This window comes from Dermacentor variabilis, unplaced genomic scaffold, assembly GCF_050947875.1.
Source record: "Dermacentor variabilis isolate Ectoservices unplaced genomic scaffold, ASM5094787v1 scaffold_17, whole genome shotgun sequence".
Classification (NCBI taxonomy): domain Eukaryota; kingdom Metazoa; phylum Arthropoda; class Arachnida; order Ixodida; family Ixodidae; genus Dermacentor; species Dermacentor variabilis.
The window spans coordinates 27,028-50,370 of NW_027460335.1; the positions used below are offsets into that span (position 1 = coordinate 27,028).

General features: G+C 45.3%; 1 long non-coding RNA gene across 1 annotated transcript in view; it reads left to right on the forward strand.

Annotated features, from left to right (window-relative positions):
- Positions 1-1,438: 1,438 nt before the first annotated feature.
- LOC142568139 (uncharacterized) overlaps positions 1,439-23,343 on the forward strand; it is a 40,992-nt gene continuing 19,087 nt past the window's right edge. The window contains exons 1-2 of the long non-coding RNA XR_012825369.1: positions 1,439-1,525; positions 2,811-3,038. This is a non-coding gene — a long non-coding RNA (uncharacterized LOC142568139). The remainder of the gene's footprint in view (positions 1,526-2,810; positions 3,039-23,343) is intronic.

Consider the following 23,343-nt stretch of genomic DNA (forward strand, 5'->3'; position numbering starts at 1 on the left):
TCAACGAAGCAGACGTTCACAGCAGGACAGCCGCAAGAAAGCCTTTGCTTTCAGATCGCCACAATGCCGCCCGTCTTCAATTCGCACAATTGCACAAAGACTGGGCTGTGGAGGATTGGGGCCAGGTGATGTTCACAGATGAGAGCACATTTACCACAAAGGGTCACGAGAGACAAAGTTTGGTGTCAAGACAATCATCGGTGAGCCTTTGCACTCCATAGTGCTTTTGAATTGCGATGTTCTTTGTATATATGTGGTCCTGAATTTGTTCACTTAGTGCTAGTGTGGTCAGAGTAGTATCACAATTTACCGAAGATAGCTCTACGGCGAATGTATTATGACGGTGCGACTACCGATCGTTTAAAGGACATAATACATATTTCAGCGTTTTCAAGTCAGGCATGTGTTCTGCATTTTTAAGTCTTAAGTCTTAAGTCTGCAGTCTTTAAGGAAATAAAAATGAAATGAAATGAAATTAAGATTGGCTACATTTTCGTTGCTTCATGCCATTAATTAGGGGCTCGAGGTGCAGTCTCAGCGAATGAATAAAAACTACGTTACAGTCGCAGCGCAGTCCCCGTTGTAGTGTCAGGTGCCTACTTTCCTACAATATACAAGAAAAGTGTTTCGATACAGCAGCGATTCAGCTAAACGTATTATACCACTGTGATGCACGTAAATACAAACTTAACTTTCATTTTTTTTCTTGCTTGAAGCAGACGGGATCAAAGCTGCATAAAGTGAACAAGCCTCAGCGAGCGCTGCTCCGTGAATGTGTGGGGCGCCATCACAGCCGAAGGCTTGGGTCCCCTTATACGGCTAGATGAACGTTGCACTGCGGCAGAATACTGTAATGTAATCGAGCAGGTTGTCCGGCCCTTTGCTTTGGATGGGCCATTCAAGGATGGGCTCTTTTATTGATGATGATGATGTATGGGGTTTCATGGCGCAAGGGCCAGGAATGGCCAAAGAGCGCCATGTCTGTGGTAGTGGGTGTGCAGTGTAACTATGATTACTATGAATTGGTGTGTCGTGGCTGTAAAGGGGCCTTAAAATATACGCTCTAAAATGCGTAAAATCTGTGTAATAAAATTATGGCGATGACGTATGACTTGTACTATGAACATTTAGATGCATATAAAAACATGATATGATAGCTAAAATATATCAGATTATGAGAAATGCCAGAGCACTACTGCCTCCTTAGAGCCCTTGAAACACAAGGGTCTGGAGGCATGTGCTATACCGTACAACTATCCCAGCGGCATCCTCTAAAGAGAGGAAGCGCTAGGAATGCATGGGGCTAATAACATGTAGGACCACATCTCTCAGAAAACCTAGGACTGTGTCTGTGTTAAAAAGCGGTTCTGGGCCGAGGAACATTACTGGATGAAGAGGGATGTGCTGTCTGTAAGCGAAGGAAAAATGTTTCATTGTTTCATATTCGGCTTCCCGACACTCCAGGAGGACGTGGAGTACGGTCAGCCTCTCCCCGCATCTACCACAAGTAGGAGGCTCACTTCCGGTGAGTAGAAAATTATGGGTGCCAAACGTATGTCCTATTCTGAGACGACAGAACAGGACATCTGTTCGGCGCGATTTTATAGTAGAGGGCCAGAATCCTAACTGCGGTTTTATCAGGTGCAGCTTATTATTTGTTTCCGCGTCCCATATGTGTTGCCAGTGGGCTCGCAGCTTCCTTCGCAAGAAAGGCCTCAGATCTGTGACAGGCACCTCAGCGGTAGGATTAGCGGCTCGCGATGCGATGGACGTGGCCATCTCGTCCGCCAGAACGTTACCCTCAATGCTCCTGTGGCCAGGCACCCAGCATATAATGATACGCTGGTTAGATATGTACGCTTTACACAAGACGGTGTAGAGTTCACTAAGTACAGGATTTTTGTGTGTATAGACTGACATCAAGGCCTTCACGACGCTTAGAGAGTCTGTATAGATCGCTGCTTTTGGAAGTTTTGATTTTCTTATATGCTTCACAGCAGAAAGTAATGCGTAGGCCTCAGCCGTAAATATGCTTGTTTCCGGATGCAGTACGTCGGATTCCGAAAACGATGGGCCGACGGCTGCATAGGATACCCCGGCATTTGACTTGGAAGCGTCTGTGTAGAACTCTGCGCAGGAGTGCTTGTGCTGGAGTTCTAGGAAATGCATTCGGATTTCAGCCTCAGGAGCGTGCTTTGTAACTTTTATAAAGGATATGTCACATTGTATCACCTGCCATTCCCAAGGAGGTAAGAGCTTGGTTAGGTGCATTAAGCGATGCTCGAGGAGCGGGACATGCATTTCATCGCTAAGCTGCTTCACACGCAGCGAGAAAGGCTGTCTTATGGAGGGACGATTGCTGAAAAGTGTAGCGCACGTCATATCGGTAACGTTATGAAAACATGGATGTTCAGGATTGGAGCGTGCTTTAAGGAAATATGTAAAGCTAATGTATGATCTCTGTAGGTGGAGAGACCATTCATTTGATTCCACATATAGACTTTGTATGGGACTCGTTCTGAAAGCGCCAGTGGCCAGTCGGATTCCCAGATGGTGGACTGGGTCTAGCATCTTTAGCGCGCTCGGGGCGGCAGAGTTATACACAACGGCACCATAATCCAATCGAGACCGAATTAGGCTCTTGTATATGTTCATTAAACACTTCCTATCACTACCCCATGTAGTCTGGGATAGAAGTTTCAATAAGTTCATTGTTTTCAGACACTTTTCTTTAAGATGTTTAATGTGTGGGACGAAAGTAAGTTTATTGTCGAGTATAACACCTAGAAATTTGTGCTCTTTGTTTACAGGTATCTGATGTCCACATATTTCCAAGCAAGGATCCGGCACCAGGCCTCTCTTCCTTGTGAACAGCACACAAGAACTCTTTTGAGGATTGATTTTAAAACCATTTTTCTCTGCCCACCCTGACACCTTGTTCAAACCATGCTGTACCTGTCTCTCGCATACTGCGAGGTTACAGGATTTGAAGCCTATTTGAATGTCATCCACATAGACGGAATACAAAATGGCCGGGGGTAAGGAAGCACGAAGCGTTGTCATCTTAACAATAAAAAGTGTGCAACTGAGCACGCCTCCCTGGGGTACACCAGTTTCTTGTGTAAAAGGACGTGACAGCACATTGCCAACTTTCACCCGGAAGGTACGGTTGGACAAGTAGCTTTTTATTACGTTGAGCATATTATCATGAATGCCCATTTCCGATAAGTCTCGCAAGATGCCGTATCGCCACGTTGTGTCATACGCCTTTTCCATATCGAGAAATATCGAGAGGAAGAACTGTTTATGTATAAATGCGTCCCGGATATTTGTTTCAATACGTACAAGATGGTCGGTTGTGGAGCGCCCTTCTCGGAAGCCACACTGATAGGGATCAAGCATTTTGTTCTGTTCAAGCAAATGGATCAGTCGCCGATTTATCATTTTTTCAAACACCTTACACATGCAACTTGTGAGGGCTATCGGGCGGTAGCTTGCCACTGATGAAGGATCTTTGCCTTGTTTTAGAACAGGGATCACAATGGCTTCTTTCCACGCGGTCGGAAGGTACCCTGCGTCCCAGATAGTGTTGAAAAGTGTAAGTAGTGTCACTTGCGTGTCATTGTGTAAGTTTTTCAGCATTTCGTACATGATTCTATCAGATCCTGGTGCGGAGCTGTTGCATGCACTCAAGGCAGCTCTCAATTCGGCAATACTGAAAGGACGGTTGTAAGGCTCATTCTCTCGGCTTTTTCTTGTTAAAGGCTTACGTTCTTCTATTTCTTTATATATGAGAAAAGATTGCGAATAATTGTTTGAACTTGACACGCTCTGAAAGTGCTCCGCAAGTGAGTCTGCCTGATCTTGCAGTGTATCGCCTTGTGTATTTACAAGGGGGAGTGAATATGTTTGTCGCCCTCTAATTCTATTTACCCTGTTCCAGACTTTGGCCTCGTCTGTAAACGAGTTAATGCTCGATAAATACTTCTGCCAGCTTTCTCTTCTGGCCAGTCGGCGGGTTCTCCTGCCTTGGGATTTTACTTGCTTAAAGTTGACTAGATTCTCTGCAGTGGGAGAAGCGCGCAGCAACCCCCACGCTTTGTTTTGTTTCTTACGAGCGATCCTGCAGTCTTCGTTCCACCACGGGACCCGCCGTTTACATGGCAAGCCATGTGCTTCTGATATGCATTTAGATGCCATGTCTATAATGAAGCCTGTGAGATACTGCACAGCAGCATCAATTCCTAAATAAGACATGTCATTCCATGAGATATTAGTTAAGTTTCGGAACTTCTCCCAGTCGGCTGTATCGATCCTCCACCTAGGAGCCTGTGGTAGACATTCTTTTTCTTTATGTGTTTTTAGCAGTATGGGGAAGTGGTCGCTTCCGTAAGGATTCTTGGTGACCTCCCATTCGAGTTCAGACAGCATACAAGGGGAAACTAGGCTGAGGTCAATTGAAGAAAATGTTCTGTTTGCGACAGAATAATATGTGGGTGTCTTCTTATTCAGCAGACACGCACCGGACGAAAAAAGGAACTGTTCAACGAGGCGACCTCGCGCATCGATACGAGAGTCTCCCCACAGGCTGCTGTGCGCATTGAAATCCCCAAGCACAACGTAAGGTTCAGGCAATTCGTCTATGAGGGACAGAAATTCATGTTTAGTTAATTTGTAATGGGGGGGTATGTAGAGCGAGCAGACAGTGATAAGTTTGTTGAGGAGAACAGCACGAACCGCCACTGCCTCAAGGGGCGTTTGTAGCTGCAAACGTTTACACGCTATGCCTTTCTGAATAACAATGGCAACACCGCCCGATGATGCGAGAGCATCATCGCGATCTCTGCGAAACGTAACATACTGTCGCAGGAAATTTGTGTGTTTAGATTTTAAGTGTGTTTCCTGTAGACACAGCACTTTTGGATTGTGTTTGTGGATGAGTTCCTGCACGTCATCAAGGTTTCTAAGAAGGCCTCTGACGTTCCATTGAATTATTTGTGTATCCATATTGGAGGTCAATAAGTGCTGTGTGTACAGAAACAGAAGTAGAGATTATGGAAATTACAGAGATTAAATTACAGAGCCCTTTCGAGGCCCTGTAACGGGAGTTCTGCCCTTTCTGGAGCGTTCGAGGGAGCCTCGCCGCTCCTTAGGCGCTTGATGCGCCTTGAGGATAGGTGTAGTGTCCATTGCCTCTTGTGAGGCGCCGGACACGTGCTCTTGCGAGCGAGAAGTCACCAGGGAGAGTCCCGCCTTGGACGGCAAGACCCCTGCGCCCACCAGCCCGGAGGTCGATGGGGCTCCCTGGGGGATTTGGCTGCGCCGGCTGTTGCCAGCGCTGGATGGGACCTGGGAGGTTGAGGCAGCCTCGGCTGCACCCACCTTCGGGGTGGATGGTCCCTTCTCCTCGGTTGGCGGAGCAGCGCTAGCTGCAACCGCCGCGGGGGCAGACGGCGTAACTGGCGACTCACTGACTGTGGGTCGGACAGCCGCCGGAAGCCTTTGTGTCGCTGCCCACTGACGCGTCACATCGGCAAAGCTTTTCTTGGGCAGGTATGAAACCCGCCTGCGTGCCTCTTTGAAAGATATGTTTTCTTTAACCTTGATTGTAACTATTTCTTTTTCTTTTTTCCATGATGGACAGGACCGCGAGTACGCGGCATGTTCCCCATCACAGTTCACGCAGTGGAGAGAGTTCTCACAAGCTTCAGAGGTGTGTTCGTGGGCACTGCATTTCGCACAGGTTTGGCGGCCTCGGCAGCTCTGCGAGCTGTGGCCGAAACGTTGGCATTTGAAGCATCTCAGGGGGTTTGGCACATATGGCCTAACACGAAGCTTGATGTACCCGGCCTCTACAGACTCGGGCAGATTACTTGAGCCGAAAGTCAATATAAGGTGTTTTGTCTTGATTTCTTTGCTGTCACGCCTGATCTTAATTCTTTTAACATTGATAACATTCTGGTCACTGAAGCCCTCCAAGAGTTCATCCTCAGTGAGCTCCAGCAAGTCATCGTCCGAGACAACACCGCGGCTGGTGTTCATCGTACGGTGCGGGGTTGCAATTACTTGGGTTTCCCCAAACGACACTAGTTTTGTCAATTTCTCATATTGTTTCTGATCGCGGAGCTCCAAGAGGAGATCACCGCTTGCCATCCTCGACGCCTTATAACCTGGACCAAAGACTTCAGTCAATGTCTTAGAAACAAGGAATGGTGAGATAGTTCGCACTGGTTTAGCTGATTTTTCAGAGTGGATCACGTGAAAACGAGGGAAGGATTCTTTTTGCCGACCAAAAAACTGGAATACATCATCGGTGCGCCCTCTTTTCTGAGGGCGATCAGGAAGCGGAGGGAAAGAGGTTGCCATAAAGGGATTGAATTTTCGGCAATAACGCCAGCCACCCACCGGGGAGTCCTACAAGGGGACGCTACAGGGACTGTAAGAACAGGTCCTGCAAACGCCAGCTGTACGTTATCACTATAACCAAATATGAGATAACCTAGGTTGGTTATTCACACAAGGTTAACCCTTGCTGCCTGGAAAATTGGAAGTGAGAGGAAGATAGGAGAATACAGGAAAGATGGAAAGTAAGAAAAAGGCGAAGGTTGGAGGGAGAGCGAGAGACAGGAAAAGGCAACTACCGATTTCCCCCGGGTGGGTCAGTCCGGGGGTGCCGTCTACGTGAAGCAGAGGCCAAAGAGGTGTGTTGCCTCCGCCGGGGGGCCTTAAAGGTCCTAACACCCGGCATCGGCTCAACCTCCAGGATCCCCCTTTCCCCGGACACGGCTAAGCCGCGCACGGCTACACGCGGGAGGGTCCAAGCCTCGTGTGCTCGGGTACGTGGTGTCGCAACACACCAAACGCCTGCTGACGCAGACGCCCCTGCGGGAGGCTCTTTTATTAGCACGACTTTTTTCCACTCCATACTTCTCGTTCTCCCCGCAGGGGCGTCTGCGTCAGCAGGCGTTTGGTGTGTTGCGACACCACGTACCCGAGCACACGAGGGTTGGACCCTCCCGCGTGTCGCCGTGCGCGGCTTAGCCGTGTCTGGGGAAAGGGGGATCCTGGAGGTTGAGCCGATGCCGGGTGTTTGGACCTTTAAGGCCCCCCGGCGGAGGCAACACGCCTCTTTGGCCTCTACTTCACATAGACGGCACCTCCAGGCTGACCCACCTGGAGGAAATCGGCAGTCGCCTCTTCCTTTCTCTTCCTCTCGAATCTTCGTCTTTATCTCCTACTTTTACATCTTTCCTGTCTTCTCTTCACTTCTAATTACTTCCGCATTTCCTGGCGGCAAGGGTTAACCGTGTGTAATATATCCTGCCTTGGGTATATATATTAGGTTATAGCGGCGATGCACGGCTGGCGTCTGCAGGTTCTCTTCTAACCTTGTAGCGTCCCCTTGTAGGGCTCGGTGGTGGGTGGCCACCATCGCCGCCGAATTTTCCAGTGTTTACATGGCAAACGCTTTTCCCCCCCTCCAAGATCGCCCTCCAAAACGAGGGCGCACCGAAGCAACATTTCAGTTCCTATTAAAACCAAACTATGACACCTTCCCAAAGTTTCATGTCCTTCACAGTGAAGGCGACACAACTATTAGAAAACTATCACCTTTCATAGTATCCAAATGCCTATCAAACGCGATCGGATCAGGCTACAAAGCATCAAAGATGGCAAGTGGAGACCTCCTCCTCGAACTGACAAAGAAAGAACAAGTCGAAAAAATCAGTGAACTCAAAAGCATCGGTGACACTAATGTCACAATTTCCCCACATCGCTCGCTCAACACCAGCAGAGGAGTAATATCAGAAGAAGATTTCATGAACCTCAGTGACGAAGAGCTCCTTGAGGGATTCCAGGAGCAACATGTAATCAAGGTACAAAGGATAACACTTCGACGAAACGACCAACAGATCCCCACAAAACACGTAATACTTACATTTGGCTCCAGTACTGTACCAAGTTCACTCGACGCAGGGTACCTGAAAATCAACGTCCGACCATACATACCGAACCCGAGGCGGTGCTTCAAGTGCCAAAGGTTCGGACATGCATCACAATCATGCAGAGGAAAGGAGACATGTGCAAAGTGTAGCGCCAACGACCATCCATCTGACAACTGCAATGCTCCCGCACAATGTGTCAATTGCAAGGGCGACCATCCAGCTTACTCGCGGAGCTGCCCTTGCTGGAAAAAAGAAAAAGAAATAATTGCAATAACTGTAAAGGAAAAGATTTCATTTTACGAAGCGAGGAAAAGGTTAGCGCACTTACCTCAAGTAAGCTATGCCAGTGTGACGCGGCAGGGGGCAGCGCCACACCGGTCTCAGGAATCTACAGGGTCCACTTCCGGTACCCCTGTAGAAACCCCAACCGCCCCCTTGGTGGCTGCAGCCAGTACTGCTCCACCAGCAACGAATACGGGCCCGCAGACAACAGTGCCGCAGGGCCCGAAGTTGAAGCGTACCCCACGGCCCGAGACGCGCGTCTCGGCGCCTGGCTCTCGAGCGTCCAGTGCCTCGGAAAAGGCGATGGACGTCGATCCAAAAATCCCGGCGTCATTGACGCCAAAAGACCCGCCAAAAGACCCGCGCTCCTTGGAGCGCACACAGAAGGAGAAACATATTTTTACTTCTGTGAGAAAGGGAAAGGTAATCTGAGCGGTTACCGCCCTTCATAAGAGTAACCAGGTTTTAAATAGATGCCACCTACAATTTGTAAGCTCACACACATAAGCATTTTTTTCCCCGATTCCAATAAGATGGCTTTTATCATTCATTGGAACTGCAGAGGCCTAATTCACAATCTAGGTGACATCAAAGATATCATAAATAAGTTATCACCAGTGGCATTCTGCCTTCAAGAAACGTATCTAGGACCAAAGCATACAAATTTCCTTAAAGGCTTTACAGTTATAAGAAAGGACCGCGAACACTCCAGTCGGCTATCAGGAGGTGTCGCTATTGTCGTTCAAGGCGGCATCCCTACACGGAACGTTACATTAAATACTCCGCACGAGGCAGTAGCTGTCACCGTTTTGTCATTTAAGACTGTAACCATCTGTTCATTATACATTCCTCCCCATAGCCATTTCACAACTCGAGATTTGGAAGATTTAATTGACCAGCTGCCGGAGCCTTTTGTTTTAGTTGGTGATTTTAATGCTCACTGCACTCTTTGGTGTAGCGATAACAATGACCAAAGAGGACAAATTATCGAAGATTTTATTTTGACTAATAACATCTGTCTTTTAAATTCAGGTGCGCCAACTCATTTTTCACCCAGTTCACGTACTTTTAGCTGCATTGATTTAGCATTCTGCTCTCCCGACATTTTTACCGATTTTAAATGGGATGTACTGAAGAAATCATATGGCAGTGATCATCTACCTGCTATAATCAACCTCACGTCAACACTACCCATTATATCTCACAAACCGCGCCGTTGGAAACTACAAATGGCAGACTGGTCTGTTTTCACAGAAAGTGCCAGGCTGGAGGAGCTTACTTTAACAGATTTAAGCATTGACGAAATTAATGAACAATTTACTAACTGTATTATTTCTGCAGCCGAAAAGGCCATTCCGCAATCTTCTGGCGTTGTTCCGAAAAAGCTTAATCCTTGGTGGACACATGAATGCACCATAGCAAAAAAGCAGCAAAATAAGGCCTGGGGAATCTTACGCAGGTACCCAACACACAACAACCTTCTAAATTTTAAACAAGCCAAAGCGAAAGCTCGGTATATCCGGAGACAGGCAGAAAAATGTTCTTGGCAAAAATATGTATCTACGATTAATAGCACCGTTACATCCAAAAGGATGTGGGACCAGGTCAGAAAGTTTAAGGGGGACTACTCACCATACACGATACCCATACTTACACCTTCAGGCACTCAGACAACACTACAAGAACAAGCGAATATACTTGGGGAACATTTCTATAACATCTCTAGCTCGGCTAATTATTCAAACAGGTTCTTAAAATACAAACTGTCGGCAGAAAAAGAGAAGCTACCAACTGCGTGTATGTCAAGGGACGAAAACAATGCTCCATTTACGCTACAAGAGCTTAACAGGGTTCTCTCTGCTGGCAAGAAAACTGCAGTAGGTCCTGACCGGATTCATTATTCCATGCTTGCACACCTGTCCCCAGCATCCGTAAATGCTCTCCTTAAATTTTTTAACAGAGTATTTGAATCGGGAAGCATGCCAACAAGTTGGAAAAACGCAATAGTTGTGCCTTTTTTAAAAACAGGTAAATCCCCCACATCCCCAAGCAGCTTTCGACCCATTGCCCTCACAAGCTGTTTGGCGAAATCATACGAAAGTGTCGTAAATGCGAGATTAACTTTCACGCTTGATACACGTAACTCCATCGATTTTCACCAGTGCGGCTATAAAAAAGGGTGTTCAACGACAGACCACCTCGTCCGACTTGAACACGAAATACGTGAAGCATTTCAACAAAAACAGCACTGCCTGGCAGTGTTCTTCGACCTTGAAAAAGCGTACGACACCACGTGGAGATTTGGTATCTTACGTGATCTCGCCGCGTTAGGAATCCGTGGCAAAATGCTAAACTGTCTCGCTGATTTTATGTCCAACAGAACTTTCCAAATCCGTCTAGGCACTGTGCTCTCGCGCACATTTATCCAAGAAAACGGCGTGCCACAAGGTTGCGTACTGAGCACAACACTCTTTATAGTAAAAATGAACTCTGTCAACACAGTTATTCCCACCTCCGTTATGCACTCCATATATGTCGATGATCTGCAAATAGCATGCCGCGCCTCAAACTTACGAACATGTGAAAGACAGCTCCAGATAACAATAAATAAACTAATGGAATGGGCTGAGCAAAATGGCTTCCGCTTCTCTACTCAGAAAACTGTTACAGTGCTTTTTTCGCAAAAACGAGGCTTGTACTTAGACCCGGATGTAAAATTGAATGATGTCGCGCTGCCGGTAAAACAAGAATATAAATTCTTGGGAGTAATTTTTGACAAAAAACTAAACTTCCTATCCCACATTAAAACACTAAAGATTAAGGCTAATAAAGCATTGAATATCCTGAAAGTTTTATCTCATAAGCACTGGGGTTCCGACCGAACGTGTCTTTTACGTATTTACCGCTCTCTTGTTCGCAGCCTTTTAGACTACGGCTCTATTGTTTACGGCTCAGCCAGACAGTCCTACATCCAACGACTTGATCCAGTACATAACCTTGGATTGCGACTGGCAAGTGGTGCCTACAAAACTTCACCTATTCAAAGTTTATATGTTGAGTGTAATGAACCCTCCTTACACCAGCGCAGAGCATTACTCACTTTTTCCTACGTACTAAGAATTCAGTCGTCACCACAACACATATGCTACAACATCCTCACACAATGCAACTCACGCCTACACTATACAAATAAACCGAACATGATCAAACCGCTTGTCCTGCGATATGAGGAATATGTCCGGGATTATGACATTCCTTGCGAAGTCCTCGAGGTTGCCAGAAAGCCACAGCGTTTGCCCCCATGGTACGATTTTGAACCGTTATGTGACTGGACATTGACACATTTAAAGAAGAAAGACACCCCACGCGAACACATTACACAAGAATTCCGTGAACTTCAGGACAAATATCAAAATAGCGTGCAATATTACACTGATGGCTCCAAAACGAAAGAACACGTGGGTGTGGGGGTCATAACGGAAAATTGGGAAAAAAGTATCCGATTGCCACAACACGCCTCTGTTTTCACGGCCGAAGTTTTCGCTATATGGGTTGTTGTGAAAAAAATTATCGCTGATAAACACAAAAATGCAGTCATATACACAGATTCTTTAAGCACACTGAAGGCACTACATCTGAAATCCGAGTGTGAACCCCTGATTGGAGACATTTTAAACATGGTGGTTTTTAACGAATACGGGAGGACAATTCGTTTCTGCTGGGTCCCAAGCCATGTTGGGATACCGGGTAACGAAGCAGCTGATACATATGCATTGATGGCAGCACACAAAGACATTACAAACACAACACTCCCATATAAAGATAGCATCCGCGCAATTAGAAAAGCCTTAACGGTAAAATGGCAACGCGAATGGGACCGCTGTTCCGACAACAAGCTACATCTCACGAAACCAATAGTTGGGGAGTGGAAGTCATGCTATCATCAGGAGCGGTTCATCGAAGTAGTTTTATGCCGACTACGCATTGGACACACACACATCACACACAATTACTTACTTAGGAAAGAAGACACACCAACATGCGAGAAATGTCAACAGCCACTAACAGTTATACACATATTACTCACATGTACGCAGATTGAAACACACAGACGAGCACTTTTGCACAAATTATATCAACTACACATACCGTTACACCCTGCTCTAATTTTAGGCGATGATCCACTAGTCCCATTAGGTGACGTGCGTAAATTTTTAGACGACACTGGATTTTTACATAAAATATAGATTATTAACATAGTCTTTCACTTTATAAACCGTTTTTTAGAACACCTCGTGTTTGGCGCAGTATAGCCTTAGCCGCTTTTGCGCCATTAAACCCACATTTAACTAACTAACTTCCCGTTCCGTGGAGGCTTTGCTAGAGAACCTTGCCATCCGTAAACTGTCTTGGCCAGCAAAAGGAGCGCACATCAATCCAATTGAGAATGTCTGGGGAATTATCAACTCATGCTTGTCACGTCTGCAGCTCCATAAGATGAACAAGACAAACCCTTTGGGCTGCTGTTCACGCTGAGTGGGACAGGCTTCGCGGCACTGAGCTAGCCACAGACCTGTTTGCCTCTATGCCAAGGCGCATGGAATCCGTCATCCTGGCCGAAGGAGACTTCACCAAATACTAATTAATGCAAAGTACGTTTTTGTCGAGCGAATCCGCTTCGTGATTTCCTCAGACATTGTGCCAGCTTGAGCTTTTGTTTCAGTTGTTCTTTATATCTTTCTTAGACACATAAATTTGTTATGGTCTGGAATTCACGCTCCAGTTCTGTTAAAGGCCGATCCACACGACGAACTAAATTGCACTTTTGGACCATTGTCCGCGCATCACATGAGAGGACGTCACCAGTTCGTGCGACAGCCGTTGGCCCGCACAAGACCGCGGCCCTCGCGGTCCAACAAATAACCGAGACCTTTCCCGCTTCAGTTCTGGCGGCGGACCGCATGCAAACCGCAGCGATTTTGGCGTAGCCAACAAATGTTGTCCAGCAACAAAGTGTCTTCAGCCAAATCCAATCTAGTCTTCGGCTCAGCAAAAGCCAGTCGTTTTATGTCCGCCGTTCCGCCTACACGTGCGTGCAGCAGGGGCGCTATTCTGGATATGCCGTCATTTTCTTCGATGCGTGACGTAGACGCGACGCGAATAAAATTGCGCTGATGGCTCCATTTTGCTTTCGTAACGTGACGCCAACTTGACGTTTTGCCTAAGAAACTGAAATGAAGGCGCTGTACGTAAAGTTCTCGGTAAGGCAAAACAGTTTTCCTCCGCAGTAAAAATAAAGCAGCTAGCTCAAAGCGCATAATTCTTGCGTCGAAAACGCTTCTCGCTTCCGTCGTCTGCTGCGTACAAGCCGTCGACTGCTTCAATAGCTAGGATGCGTGTCCCCGGGAAATGGAATGACTCATCGTACGTTGGCGCCAATGCGCTTGTTTTGTTCCTTGAGACAACATACGCGACCTACCAGAGGTGATGCGCGCACGTTCTAGGCCACGTTATCGCTATCTCGTGAAACGCAAGTGACTCAGCCCGACTCGGCTGGCTGAGGAACGGCCGAATATCACCGATAGCGTTGCGGGCGCCAGAGATTTCCACTAGCGCGACGCAAGCGCCGGCGCTGCCATCTCTTGTTCACTTCGCTGGTTAACTTCAAGGCGTCGCCTTGCGTACATTTCTTTTATAAATTGTAAAGACGCCCTTGTCATAACTTTTGATTGTGCGAAAAGGCATTAATCTTGATTGCAATACAAATGCCGCAGTGAAAAGTGGACAACATTGCTGAAAGTTTGGTATGAACAACCAATATTGTTTTGTATAAACGCGTTCTTTTAAAAAAATGATGGCCCTAAACACAAATGCTAACACCAGCCGAGAGAGATGCAAATACTATGAGCACGCGTTATGAACAGAAGATTTTCATGGCGCCAAACGACGGGGAAAATGCGGCCATACACATTCTTCTCGGCTGCCATTGCATATGGCTGCTCATTAGCGAAATTCGCGCGACTCGTCACACCAAAAATTATGACGGAAAATCTCAGCGATGGCGGCCCAGCGCAACGTCACGCATCGTCAAAATGACGTTTACAAAACAGCCCTTCCTGTCACGCTCCTCACGGGATATTCCATCAGCCAATCAGCAAACTGGCATGGGCGCATATTTTGGATCGCCACCACATATTTTCGAAATTGCAGATGCATTGCACTGGCTTCTGTAAGCTCGCGCTCACATTCTTTTTGAAGAGCTAACGTCGCAATATAGCTGCCAAAGACCAAAACATGTATTAGTCCATAAGATTTGCAGCTCGACGTCACGTTTCCTCATCTTTATGAAAACGCAAAATTGCATTTTGCAAAACTTCCGCTTCTCGGCACAAATTTCAAAGCACGTTACCTCTCGACAATCAATGAATAAACATGGCGGATTATGGCGGCCGTGCAGTCGCCATGCGTCTCGAGAATAGCGCTTCTGATATATTTTTTAAATGCCATGTCCTCTAGGAGTGACGAGGAGGTTTTTTTATATTGTATCCCTCGTTGAGCAGTTCACGGCTTTGTGGGACTCTAGCCGGAGAGATTACAATTACAACGCGAAAACGCGTTATTGTAGCTGGTTGGTCTGCTCTGCCGTCTGCTACGGCGGTTCGCCATGTGGATGTGCTCTGCGCCGGACCGGATCGCGGTGGGCCATGACGTCGCATCACGTGACCGATCGGCTCGCAGACTAGGTCCGTCATGTGGATCGGCCTTAAGCAAACAAACATCGCGACAGCATGAAAGCGTGCCGCATTTTACTTGCCGGGCTTATTGGCAAGGAAAGCTTATCATCTGCCAGTCATGTCTGGCACGCGGAACGCACACGTGGTGCGATAGCGCCAGCCGGAACAAGATTGTAGCGCTACGGTGGCGCTGACTCAAAGAAGAGATTCGCCTAGCGACAGCAAAAGCATATGAGAGTTGGAAAAGTATCCTCTCCAGCGCTGACTGTGCCAAAAGCCACGTTTTACGCGGTTCGCGTTTCTTTTCATCGTGATAGTACAGTTTGCGCTGACATCATTACTGTACCGTCACCTTTCCTTCTTTTCAAATAAAACAGAAGCAGAACAGAATAAAAAAATATCGCGGGTAGGGGGTGCATCACCGCAGAGCGCGATCAAACCGGATGTGCCCGCTTGTCAATGGTAATGACTGGACGGCGCGCAGTTATGCTTCGGCCACGCGCTCCGCTGTTCGCGCGTTTCTTTCTATCGCCAAAGTACCTAGGCCATTCACTCTATTCTCATGAAGGCCAGACCCTGGCCGAAATGTCGATAAATCGCTTCATACGCGCGTCTACTTCGCTGTGTATACTTGCCCGGATCCAGAAAGGTTTTTTTCTGGTATATGTTATAAGAAGCCAACGAACACTGACACCAAGGAGAACATAGGGGAAATTGTGCTTAATGAATGAAATACAGGAACGATGAAAAAATGAACATGAAAGTGGATGAAAAACAACTTAACGCAGGTGGGGAACTATCCCACAACCTTCGTATTTCGCGTGCGATGCTCTACCAATTGAGCTACCGCGGCGCCGTTTCCGCATCCACTTTCTTGGGTATTTATGTTTGCTACAGTAGGACCACGGGAGTGTTACCCAGCGCCACCACCCACAGACCTTGGTGGCAGACGTGGAACATCCCTTCTACCGCAGGCATCACGAGAACTTGATCTTTTTGGGTGAAGGAAACCGGTCAATAAACCCACACATGCTACCTGAAGGCATCGACGTTGCCAGATTTGAGACCCTCGTTATGTAATGAACGAGAAGAAAGGGGGGTTAACCAAGGAGCCCGATTTTTATTAGTCATATCATAAGAAGCCAGCAAGCACTGATACCAAGGACAACATAGGGGAAATGACTTGTGCTTAATAAATGAAATAAACAAAATATAAATTAATGGAAATGAATGTGGGTGAAAAAACAGCTTACCGCAGGTGGGGAACGACCCCGCAACCATCGCATATCGTGTCCCATGATCTACCAATAGAGCTACCGCGGCGTCGTGGTAGCTCAATTATATATATATATATATATATATATATATATATATAAGAAAGTCAGGGTACGCCGCCATCCGGTAGTTGAACAGAGACTTGTACGTTGAGGACTCACGTACGAAGAAAACCAAACTTTATTTACTGCGTATCGGCCGTGGTCTGGCCTTAGCCATGGAGTACATGATATGGTGAGGCGTTATAGGTAAATAAGCACATGAGATAACCTCCATTCCCTCCCCTCCGTAAAGCTTATTCACTGATAAGACACATTGTTGCTGTGAGGAGCTTGCACTCGTGACAATGAACAGTACTTGTAAAAAAAAAGACACCCGAGGGGATGGTTGTAACAGATTCCCAGAGCAACACTATATACAGCAAAACAGGGTAACAGAAAAGATGACTCATGGTTCAAAATTGACCATAAAAAAGAGGAACTTATGAATGACGACATGGCTTTAACCGATTCGTAGGAAAACACTACACACAACAAAAAACGGGGTTCACAGATAAGATGACACGTGATAAAAAAGAAACATGAGAGAAGACAGATTTTTGGTGTACGGTGACAGTACACGTCAAGATTCATCAGCACGCATTTCAAGCGTGATAAAATGCACCACTGTAAAGGCGAGGTTTACAAAAGAGCTTAGCAAAAAAGGTGTTTGCACACGTTTGGAGAAAAATCTGACAACAATCATTCATGAACATCACTAATTCTAGGTTAAATACAAAGAAATTACACATCAGCACCAAGAAAATTGTTTTGGGCGAATCGCACGCGCGTGTCGGGTGGCCGAGTGACGACGCATTCTGGCGTATTCTGTCAACGTCGCATAAACGAAGCGATAGAAAACAAGCTGTTTAGTCTGAAAGGAACGACTATGCGATTCGCTATATTGCCAACAAAAACCTGAATGTACCCGGGTACTCATTAATGCTATAAGTTACGGTAGAAAATGTACGGATTATAAATGATTCGTGAGCATCCCTTTCATAGTGCGATTTGAAACCAGATTCAAGTATGGTGGCGGCTAGCTAGCTAGCGGCTAGCTTGGATTGTGACATGTTTGGATAGAGGAAGATTAGGAAGGCTCACGAAATGCGACCTATGATTGTTAAAACACACTCTAATGGCTGTTTGTTTGTACAATGTACTGTAGCTTGACGCTGAACATTCTAGCATAGAGATTACATTGGTCGTGCTACACTCGAAGTCCCCTTTTATTTCAGGGCTAAAAATAGACGCGGTGTTCTTAACACTTAGAGAAGTCATGATGTGAGCGCAAGCCTTGCACAGTGATTTGTTACAAGTATTTTAGCCTGCGTGAATGGGTCTTGTTGTTTTAGAAGACCTTAGTACGTCGCGTAAATGTTTTAAGCGTCGGAAGACTGCGTGTAGCAGCTCCGGGCACACGTCTCCGAGACGATTACTCTGCATGAGTATGACTTGCCAAATGGACTGACACACTGAAATGGGCATCATTCGATATCATGCGCATTGTTATCGTTCGTTATCAGTCATCTGTCAAAGCATTAATGAACAGTCAAGAACAGTTGCGCAAATTTTGTGCATCGAGCCCTTTCGAATGTGCTATGCTTCTTCAGTACGAACAGGATGAACGACCAGAAATCCAGGAGAAGTCCAGGAAGCTACTACATGATAACGTTGGCCTGGAAGCGCTGTCGCCGCGCGTCGTTTATGTCGATGCTGAACCTTCTCGCAGCAAGAGTACTTGTCTATCGAAAAATTCGAACGTGCTTAACATTTCTAACGTGCTCTTATCTGACTCGCAAAGGGCTGTGCTTTATCGAGGATTTAATTTCAGCCCAGCCACAGAACTATTGGAACGAATTTCAGCTAGCTAAAGATTTAAATGACTTCTTGCGAAACATAAAGCTAACGGAGTTATTGGACGCGGGGAACCCTCATCCAATAACATATCATCATGCCAACAGTAGATCCCGTCTATTCAACGGGATAAATGTTTCGATTTGTACATTTCTCCTGTGTAGCAAGACATCTTGCAGGCCTAAGGTTGATGAATTTCGATCAAGCAAAATTTTCCCTTCACGAACGAAAACCAATTGAAGGATTGCAGAAACGCTCCGATAGTCTTATAAAGCCCGCCAATAAAGGAGGTGCTATAATAATGATGGACATGACTGACTATGTCGAGGAGGCTCAGAGGCAATTATCTGATGGCACCTTCTACATACGACTTGATGAATAATCAATTGACAATTTTAAAGGAATTGTCTCTAACACCATCAGGGATTTCAGTAGAGATACCGAACTCACCGACGAAGCAATGCACTTCTTAGTCCCACTCAGTCGGGTCCTAGGAAGGTTTTATTTACTACGCAAAATACACTAGTATAACAACCCCGGTTGCTCTATTGTGTGAGGCGTTGGAACTGTCACCGAGCCACTTGCAAGTATGCGGATAGCCTGATTAGAATGATTCCTCCGACTTTTCCTTCTAATCTAAAGGGTTCGTCCCACTCCTCAGCCGATATCATTAAACTTGACATCCCTTTGGCTCGTTACTGGCTACACTGGATGTTGCCTACCTTTATACCATAATTCCTTCGATGACCGCATCCGACCAGTAATCAACTCTCCTTTTAACATATCTGTGTATAGCTCTACTCTAGCCACCTTGATAAAATTTATCTTGCATCTTTACAATCTGGAATTTGACGGCACAAACTTACGGTGATAAATTTATTGGACAAGTAGAAAATGAACTTATTTCAACACGTTGACTAAAGCCGTACTTCTATAAACGCTACATTGATGATATCTTTCTCATCAGGCACCACGAGGAGGAGGAACTTCTTGCGGTCATTGCAGATTTTAATAGGGTTCATTCATCCATTTCCTTTTCGTAGTCTTAATCACGCGTATCTATCCGTTTTCAGCATGTCACAATATCCCCATGCGGTAAAAAAAAACTGACTACTGCCGCTTACAGGAAACCCACTGACATTTACCTGTACCTTCATTTTGAAAGTAGCCATGTTGAACACTGCAAAACGAGCATACCCTCTGTTAAAGCACTTCATTTCAGGAAAGTGTGTTCCCAATACTAAGATCGTATTAATAATTGCGAGAGACCCTGCTAGGCCTCATAAGGCAGAAGTACCTACCTGCTCCTACCCCGGAACGACGCGATTAAGCGAGCTGATGCAGTCGACGGCAGTGCGCTTCTCGACTGGATAAGTGGGCTGAGCAACGAAGGCATACTAATTTAGTGTTAATACACTCTGCATCGGTTCCAAACGTAAACTTCATCTTTAAAGAAACATAACATTTGCATGCAGAGTAGTCGCCTAAGAGACTTATTTCCAGAGGACCCACGGTCAGTCTACAAACGATCAAAAGATTTAGACGACATACTAACGTCTTCTAACACAAGACGTATTTACGTAGTCTGTAATCCTTGCAACAAATCAGGCTGGAAAGTTTGAGCTCACGTGACGACTTCACAAAGCGTTATGAGCAGCGCGTAAAATTTTAGGATTAAAATAAAACGTTACTTCGACTGTTGCACCAACAATGTTATCTATAGGCTAAAATGCTCAGCACCAAGCTACAGTACATTGAACAACAGGAAACAGCGTTCAGATTTTGTTTTAGCAATCATACCTCTATGACGTGAGCCTTCCTAATTTACCGCTATTCAAACATGTGACTAACCCGAGCCACTCTTTTGACCAGGTAACCGCCATCATACATGAATCTGGTTTCAAATCGCACCACGAAAGGAATGTTCGCAAGTCTTTTGTAATCCATAGCTTTGCTGCCATAGCTTTTCGCATTAACAAGTACCCGGGTACGTTGACCTATTTGTTCGCGAAATAGAGAATCGCATACTCGTTGCCTTCAGACTAAACAGCTCGTTTTCCATTGCTTCCGTTATGCGACGTCGCCAGAATAGCTGTATTCCCACACCCGACACACGGGCGCGAATCGCCCCAAACAGTTTTCTGGTTACTGATGTGTCATTTCATTGTAGCTAACCTAGTATGTGTGATGTTCGTGAATTATTGCTGCCACATTTTTCTCCAAACACGTACACGCACATTTATTGCTGAGCTATTTTGCAAACCCGCCTTTGTTACATTCGTTGAAGTAGGAACTTGCTGTTTCAACCAAACCGACCCATGGTGCATTTTTACCGCGTTTGGCATGTGTGCTGATGAGTCATGGCGGGTGCAGTAACCTTAGAGCGAGATATCTTCTGACATGGTTTGCTTCTTTAACCAGGTCTCATTTTTTTTTCTTTGAACCCTGTTTTTGTTACAACCATCCCATCCAGTGTTTCACATCTGTGCCGATGACTCATGACGCATGCAGTCACTGTAAAGCAAAAATCTGTCATCTGTCATCGTTTTCTCTTTAGGATGTGTCATCTACTCTGTGAATCCTCTTTTTTGTTGTGTATAGCGTTGCCCTAGCGAGCCTGTTAAAACCATTTCGTCGAGCATTTCTTTTTCCTCTTTATTGTGTATTTTGAACCACGTGTCCTCTCTTCACTGAACCCTGTTTTTCCTGTATATAATGTTGATCGGCGAACCTGTTACATGCCTTGGCGTGCTTCTGGTCTTTTTAATTAACATGTACTTCTTGGCATTTAACTTAGCAAATAAAGCGTCATGTTGTTTCTTACGTGCGCCCTCAACCTACAAGTGCACACACACACACACACACACACACACACACACACACACACACACACACACATATATATATATATATATATATATATACTACAAAAAAAGCAGTTCTGGGTCCGGGTAAAAATTCACAGTGAAGTAGACGCGCGTATGAAGCGGTTTATATATATACACACGCATATATACATATATATATATATATATATATATATATATATATATATATGATAGTAGTATCGAGTTTATACGCTGTGGTATACAATCGCAATAAATTACTTGCAATACTCCCAAGTATGTACGACAGCAATATATAGTGCGAATTACTATCACATCAACTATGGTACATGAGATGCTTCTGACAGTGATAATTATATTGACGTAGACCTATTTCTCAATCACATAAGATGAACCATCGGGGCTCTTACAAGTGTATCAATTTGAATTTCTTTCATGCAAAAACATATACTATATCAATAACATGATAACGATTGCACAAGAGGCAATCGGGGCCGCAGAGGTCGTAGGTCCCAGCTGTAGCAGTATAGCGCAGATAAATAATTCGCATTTGCTACCAAAGATCTAATAACTAAACAAACAATTGTACTTGATCTTTAAGTATACAGCCTAAATTCAGGTAATAGTGGCGCCCAGGTTATGCGCCGCGGTATACAGTCACAAAAATAAACAGCAGATCTGTGAGACCTTGGAGAATTGCAACCCAATTTTCAACGAAGCTGTTTCTTTCGAGCAGTTGCAATGAAAGTTTCAGTTTCAAGTAATCATGTCGCATGCTTCAAGATGTTTTCAGTATTTATATGACTGTTCCGTTTGAAAATTCTCCCGTATGTAATGCTTCGGAACACTTCTTGACGGAAATATTGAAAAAGGTTGTAATTCATCGACACACATTTACTTCGCCAAAACGTTTACAGTGCCGTCTTCCCTCACCCACTCACTTTTCGCTAGATTTGGTATCGGTTGAGTTCTCCGGAGCAATGGCATCAATTATTTCTTTGCAAAACAAATTCGGCAAGCTCCGGCTCGCTTGTGTATGCAATTTACTTCAAATGTCATAAATAGTCCCCTGTCTTTGACTTTTACCTACATGTTCCACATAAGGCGCCCTTTATTTTCACCAAATATAAACGAAACGCCTTGTTCAGTTACCCCAGGAAAACGCTTAAACCTAGTCGGAACGTGTTATGATGCCTAGAAATGGGGAAAGAAATACGACGGCGTAGTAGAAATTTGCAGCTTTGCTAACTGGACCAGCAACGTAAATGTTGTGTTGCACATTCCACTTACAATGACTCCCTTCCCCTTTCCACAAAATGTAAGCATCTTGTGACTTACAGCTATGTCGGGACACCGAGAATTACACATCTGCTGGCGGCCATATCAAAACCTCTAACGCTTGTATAAGATTTTTTTACAAAGGCTGTGTTTCCTGCAACCGCATTTAATCTTCATAAAAAATTTCCATAGCGCACCACCACGTTTCTGTAAAAATGTCTTCGTGGCTTTTACAGTTGTCTCAGGCCAGCCGGCTCAATTCTTCGCCGCTCGTTAGGCACTCTCATACCACTCTAGAGTGATTGCATGAGTAATTTATTGCGAAAGGCCCACTTACTCATCTATTGTCAGCTTCACCTACACATCACTGAATTAATTGTCCTTAGAGTCACCAAATACAACGAATCTACCTCTTTTGGTTCAGTGAGTACACCCGGCGAAAGTAATATATCGCCCATGAAAAAGTAAAAGGAACAATGATGCTGGCTCAATAATTAATTGGACTAATTTTAAGTAAGGCAGAAACGGTAAAGCAACGTGACGCTTTGCACCTAAGATGCAGCCTGTTCCTACAAAGTATAATATATCTGAAACGTAAAGCTCTGGCGGGACATCAGGAAACCTAGGCAATGGCAGCAGCGTGATACTTTCGAACAGAGGCTAACAATGTTTTAACGCGGTATTTCATTACCACGCATTTACCATGGCACGTAAACTTCGGGTATTTTTCTCCTTATGTTCTAAAAGTTTGACGCTAGTTGTTATTGAGCCAGCTTAACGGTCTAATTTTTACACCGCTCGAAAACAGACTAATAACGCTATGGCCCACTTACATGCACATTGCTTAGAAAAGTGCGCATTTAACATACCATTTGCAAAATTGCCTACACATCGGCCTCCCACTCATTTTACTTTCCCCTGATCTAGATAAGATGCCTTGTTTAGCTGACCGAGGACGCAGGAGAAAAAATTTGCCAATCTCTTATGATGCACAAAAACGCATGGAGAAATGTGGGCTTAGTAGTTGTCTGCAACACTTGCATTCAAAGCAGGAAAGTGAAAGCTTCACAATGCACTGGACTAACAA